Below are 6565 nucleotides of genomic sequence, written 5' to 3' on the forward strand. Positions count from 1 at the left end.
TGGCTATTGTAAATGTGCAAGCTTTCTTGACTTCTCTTTCTGCATGTTCACTATCGGAGAATAGAAATGCTACTGATTTTTGTGTTTTGATTGTGTATCCTGATAGTTTGCTGAAATCCTGTATCAAATCCAAGAATTTTTTTGTAGAGGCTTTAGGCTGTTCAATATATAGGATCACGTCATCTGCTAAGAGGGACAGTTGGATTTCATCTTTTCCAATCTGGATGCCCTTTATTTCCTTCTCTTCTCTGATTGCTCTGGCTAGTACTTCCAACACTATGTTGAATGGGAGTGGTGGGAGTCGGCATCCTTGTCTAGTTCCTGTTCTTAAAGGAAAAGCTTTCCACTTTTCCTCCTTCAGAATGATATTGGTAGTGGGTGTATCATATATGGCTTTAATTATTTTGAGATACTTTCCATCTATACCTATCTTAGGTTTTTGTCATGAATGAATGTTGGATTTTATCAAATGCTTTTTCAGCATCTATAGAGATGATCATATGGTCATTGTGTTTGATTTTATTAATATGGTGTATCACATTTATTGATTTGTGAATGTTGAACCAACCTTGCATCCCTGGGATGAATCCCACTTGATTGTGGTGAATAATTTTACGTATGTGTTGCTGTATTCTGTTAGCTAGTAATTTAGTGAGGATTTTTGCATCTATATTCATCAAGGATATCAGCCTGTAGTTTTCTTCTTTAGTTGTATCTTTACCTGGTTTTGGTATCAGGATGATGTTTGCTTCATAGAATGAGTTTGGGAGATTTGCCTCTGTTTCAATCTTTTGGAATAGTTTGTAAAGAATCGGTGTCAATTCCTCTTTGAATGTTTTGTAAAATTCTGCTGTGAATCCATCTGGTCCTGGGCTTTTCTTTGTTGGGAGCTTTCTGATAACAGCTTCAATCTCCTTTATTATTATTGGTCTGTTCAGATTTTCTACGTCTTCATGGCTCTGTTTTGGGAGCTGTGTGTGTCCAGAAATTTATCCATTTCCTCCAGATTTTCAAACTTGTTGGCGTATATTTGTTTATAGTAGTCTCGAACGATTCCTTGTATTTCAGATGAATCAGTTGTAATATCACCTTTTTCATTTCTAATTTTTGTTATTTGGGTCTTCTCTCTTCTTTTTCTAGTTAGCCATGCTAATGGTTTGTCAATTTTATTCATCTTTTCAAAAAACCAACTTTTTGATTCATTGATCTTTTGTATTGGATTTTGGGTTTCAATTTTATTAAGTTCTATTCTGATCTTAATTATTTTTTTCTGTCTGCTAACTTTGGGTTTGGATTGTTCTTGTTTTTCTAGTTCTTTAAGGTGAGGTGTTAGGTTGTTTACTTGCCATCTTTCCATTCTTCTGAAGTAAGCATATAATGCAATAAATTCCCCCCTTAGTACTGCCTTTGCAGTATCCCACAGGTTTTGGTATGATGTATCATTATTTTCATTAGTTTCAATAAATTTTTTGATTTCCTGTTTGATTTCTTCTTGGATCCATATGTCTTTAATTAGAATGCTGTTTAATTTCCATGTGTTTGTATAGTTTCCAGAATTTCTTTTGTTTTTGATGTCTAATTTTAATCCATTGTGGTCTGAAAAAATACATGGGATAATTCCAATTATTTTGAATTTGTTGAGACTTGATTTGTGACTTAACATGTGATCTATCCTGGAGAATGATCCATGTGCTGATGAGAAGAATGAATATTCTGAGGTTGTTGGATGTAATGTTCTGTAAATATCTGCCAAGTCCAATTGGTCTAGTGTGTTGTTTAGATCTTGTGTTTCTCTGCTGATTCTTTGCCTAGATGATCTGTCCAATATTGATAGTGGGGTGTTCAGGTCCCCTGCTATTATGGTATTAGTGTCTATTTCCTTCTTTAGGTCTAATAGAGTTTGTTTTATAAATCTGGCTGCACCGACATTGGGTGCATATATATTTATGATTGTTATGTCTTCTTGATGGATCAATCCTTTGATCATTATGTAATGGTCCTCATTATCTCTTATTATTGTTTTTAATTTAAAGTCTATTTTATCAGATATAAGAATAGCTACTCCAGCTCATTTTTCTTTTCTGTTTGCACGGTAAATCTTTTTCCATTCTTTCACTCTTAGTCTATGTGATTCTTTATGGGTGATGTGGTTCTCTTGAAGGCAGCATATAGTTGGGTCCTCCTTTTTAATCTAGTCAGCCAGTCTGTGTCTTTTGATTGGGGAATTTAAGCCTTCTACATTGAGTTTTTATTGAAAAGTTTTGATTTATTTCTAGCATTTTGTTCATTATTGTTTGGTTGTCTTAAGTGTCTTTTGTTCCTTTCCTTCTGATTTACTGTTTGTTTTCTGTATTTGTTGGTTCCTTGGGTTGTAGATAGCCTTTTTGTTTGTTTGTTTTGTCTTCATGAATGCCATTTTTATTATACTAGTGGGTTTTTATTTTTCTTGGTTTTTATGGCAGTGGTAGTTATTTTCCAGGTACCATCCCAGTACTCCCTTGAGAATTTCTTGTAAGGGTGGTTGTGTGGTGGTGAACTCCCACAGTTTTTGTTTGTCTGAGAAATATATTATTTGCCCTTCATTTTGGAAGGATAGCCCTGCACGGTTGAGTATTCTTGGCTGGCAGTCTCTGTCTTTTAGTATTTTGAATATATCCTCCCATTCCTATCTGGCTGTTAGGGTTTGTGATGAAAAGTCTTATGTTAGTCTGATTTGGGTCCCTTATAGGTGATTTGACACTTCTCTCTTAAGATTCTCTCTTTGTCTTTGAGTTTTGCCAATTTGACTATAACATGTCTTGGAGAAGACTTTTTTGGGTTTAATACATTTGGGGATCTTTGAGCTTCCTGAATCTGAAGATCTGTGTCTTTTCCAATAACTGGGAAGTTTCCTGCCACTATTTTGTTGAATATGTTTTCAGTGCAATCTCCTTATTCCTCCCCTTCCAGAATACCCTTGACTCAGATGTTTGAGTGCTTAAGGTTGTCTGATATCTCTCTCAGATTTTCTTCAATGCCTTTAATTCTTTTTTCTTTCTGTTTTTTTTTTTGTCTGCCTGTGTTATTTCAAACAGCCCATCTTCAAGTTCAGAAGTTCTCTCTTCTACCTCTGTAAGCCTGCTGGTTAAACTCTGTTTTGTGTTTTTTATTTTGTTGAATGAATTCTTCAGTTTAGCAAGCTCTGCTACATTCTTTTTCAGGGCATTGATTTCTTTGTACATTTCTTCTTTCAGGTCCTGTATACTTTTTCTAATTTCACTGTGTTGTCTAACTGAGTTTTCTTGTATCTCCTTTAGTTTTCTTAGAATTATTGCTTGAAATTCCTTGTCATTCATTTCAAGGACTTCCTGTTGTATAGGATTTCGAGCTTGAGAGTTATTATTATCCTTTGGTGGTATACTTTCTTGATTTTTCATATTTCTGGTATCTTTCCTTAGTCATTGTGGCAGGGGTTTTCACAGTCTACAGGTTTGACACTATTGTCTGGCTAGGATATTGCTGGGATTGCCAATTTGGTATAGCTACCTCAGTGTCTCCTCAGTTAGCCACTAGTGCCTTGCATGTGTGGTTGCCTTCGGGTCTTGGGCCTCTCCAGGGAGCCACCTCTCTGGTCAGCATGCACTGGGCCAGGCTGCTGGGTTGCACGGCAGCACCACAGGGTGTGTGGTCTCTGCAGAGCTTCTGTCTCCCCTGCTGGATGTCTCCCTGCTCCACGCACACTGGGCTGGGCTACTGAGGCACACACCAGCACCACAGGGCGTGTGGTCTCTGTGGAGCTTCTGCCTCCCCTGCTGGACGTCTCCCTGCTCCACACGCACTGGGCCGGGCTGCTGGGTCGCGCACTGGCACCGCAGGGCGTGTGGTCTCTGCGGAGCTTCCACCTCCCCTGCTGGACATCTCCCTGCTCTGTGTGCACTAGCTGTTCGGTTTTTCTTTGGACTTTACCGGTAGCAGTGGAGTTTCTGAGTTTCTCTTTGGACAGCCTAGCTCCTAGACATGTGTGTGCAGAAGTTAAGACTACTCTTTCTTCAACCAAGGCTCCAAGGACCTTTTTCCAGTTACTTAGCTCGTAGACCTGCATGTGAAGGGTTTGTGACCCAGTCTGGACAATGGGCTTGAGAGGTCTATGAGCTCCAGACCCAGCCCTAGCTCTACAGTGGGAAATAGATGGCCTGAGTTAGTTGGGACACAAGTATGAATGCATTGAAAGCCAGGAAAGAGGTCAGATTATAGGGAATGTGGTAGTACTAGAACTAGTAAACTACAAATAGTTACTAATTGTTACTGCTTCCCACTGTCAAAGGTCATTGCATGATTATGTATTTACTACTTACCTTAAGGTATCTCCCAAAAAGATATATTGGAATCTTAAACCCTAGTACTTCAGAATGTGACCTTTTTTGGAGGTCGGGTCTTTACAGAGCTAATAAAGTTAAAATAAGGTCACTAAGGTGGTCCCTGATCCTATGTGACTGGTTTTGTTTTTATTTTTTTATTTTAAAAATTTATTTAAAATTTTAATGATCATTGCCATATTTTCTTGTGATTTATAAAACTTAAAAATAAAACTGTTTTCACATATTTTTGATGTTTTAATATTTCATATTAAAAATATAGCATCTGCCTGATTTACAAATTAAGCAAATCTATTACTTCACAGCTCACCATCACCTGTAAGATTCTCATTTAACTGAGTACTTAGAAAAAAGTAGGCCAAGGTTTGATGGGAAGGTATGTTAAAATTAAGGGCAGTTTAATTTTAGAGACAAAAATCTTTATAGGAATCTATCTGCAAGCTTTTGACATTGCTGCCATACATCCCAAGTCAGTGAATAAATCAGTCACCTATTTCGACTAATGGTGATCAGTACGAAATCCTGGGAGGCATTCTCTACAATTTAGGAATCGGTGTGGCTGCCATTGCTATGCTCTCGATTGCACACTTGTCAGTTCCTCTGTGGTTCTGGATGTAGCCATTCTCACCCCAGCTAGGGCCCCAGCTAGGGCCCCAGCTGTTTATAACAATCCAGTAATCATTTCACAATCCAGTAATCCCTCCCAGAAGCTGGGTCAGTGCCGTAGCCCAGAAGCAGAACAGCGTGATTAGTCAGCTCAAAGGGATTGAAAGGGTCTCTCAGACCAGTGTGGTGGTAGATGCTCTTGTGGTAGTGGAGAAAGTCACTATAGACCTCAAACGCAGCCGATGTGGGCCCATGATGGACCAACTCAAGCTTCATCAGAGCTTCATTGCAGCCCCCATAGAAACCTCCTACGTAGTAGTAGTCCAAGGAGGAGTAACAAAAGTGGGAGAATCAGTGCCCACATAAGGGAAGCAGGCCTCTTCCACAAGCCCCAAATCTTGGGTATACTTCCTTGCATTGGGGTATGGGAAGCCACTATCACAGCCTTGAGCATACTGGCTGCAAGACACAGCCTCCTGAGGACTCAATATTGGGGTCTGAGAATTGTTGGTTAGTATAGGGATTCTTGCTTCTAACATACCCACAGAAGCAAAGAGTAGCAGCTTCCACAAGATTCTTGGTTTCAAACAGGGCTAACAAAATTGATACCACGAACATTTCTTCAGTCCCAGGATGCTGGCAAATGTGAAACCTTTTTCTGTATTTCAGCAGTCACTGGTGCAGGTTTGGGCCTTGGGATTCTCTGGCTGTGGCCACCACTTCCCATAATCATATCTCTCAGGCTAAGAGTCTCATATTCCATATATGTAGTTGCAGTCCAAGAATTCTGAATAGCATTGATAGCTTTCACAAAGTTGTAGCCATATTTGTAGAGCCTATTGGAATACTTTTCCTGGGTACTCTCAAGGTGTACTGTGTTCACATTCACATTCTCAGGGGTAGATCCCACCTTCCTTCTGGTGAAACAAGCCCAGCTCTGGCCCAGCACATCATGTACCCACCCAAGCATCATCTAATTGAATAACTGGTTACCTTGCTGCCCTCCTGTTTATAATTCTATCCCAAATTGTCAACTGAGCAGTTGACATTGGGTTCTATCCTGTCAACCAGGGTTTCCAAAATGAAATGAAAAGATGATTCACTGGAATATTGGAAAGTATTATAATTTCTGTGCCTCTCAATAGATCCTGAAGTCTTATTTCCTCCTTACTCTGGTGTTCTTATAAAAAAGTGAAATTTGGACACGGAGATAGACATGCACAGAAACAGAATGCCATGTGAACATGAAGACAGAGATTGTGGTGATGTGTTTACAAGCTAAGGAACACCAAAGATTGCCAGTAAACCACCAGAACCTAGAAGAGAGGCATGAAACAGATTCTCCCTCACAGTCCTTAGAAGGTATCAACCCTGCCAACACCTTGATCTTGGACTTCTGGCCTCAAGAACTGTGAGAGAATATATTTTGTTTGTTTAAGCCACCTAGTTTGTGGTACTTTGTTATAGTAGCCCTGGGAAACTAATACAGTAACCTCTTATATTATGTTACATAATTTTTTCCTCTAAACTCTTTTAAAATGACTATTAAAGATGTGCTGCATCCTTTACTGTAAACACATTCTGGGTTATAAATTGTTTTTGGC

At 39.1% G+C, this 6565-nt stretch overlaps 1 pseudogene; it reads right to left on the reverse strand.

Moving 5' to 3' along the window:
* Positions 1-4891: 4891 nt before the first annotated feature.
* LOC134372741 (dipeptidyl peptidase 1-like) lies at positions 4892-5931 on the reverse strand (annotated as a pseudogene).
* Positions 5932-6565: the final 634 nt, after the last annotated feature.

The sequence above is a fragment of the Cynocephalus volans genome, chromosome 3 (genome assembly GCF_027409185.1).
Source record: "Cynocephalus volans isolate mCynVol1 chromosome 3, mCynVol1.pri, whole genome shotgun sequence".
NCBI lineage: Eukaryota > Metazoa > Chordata > Mammalia > Dermoptera > Cynocephalidae > Cynocephalus > Cynocephalus volans.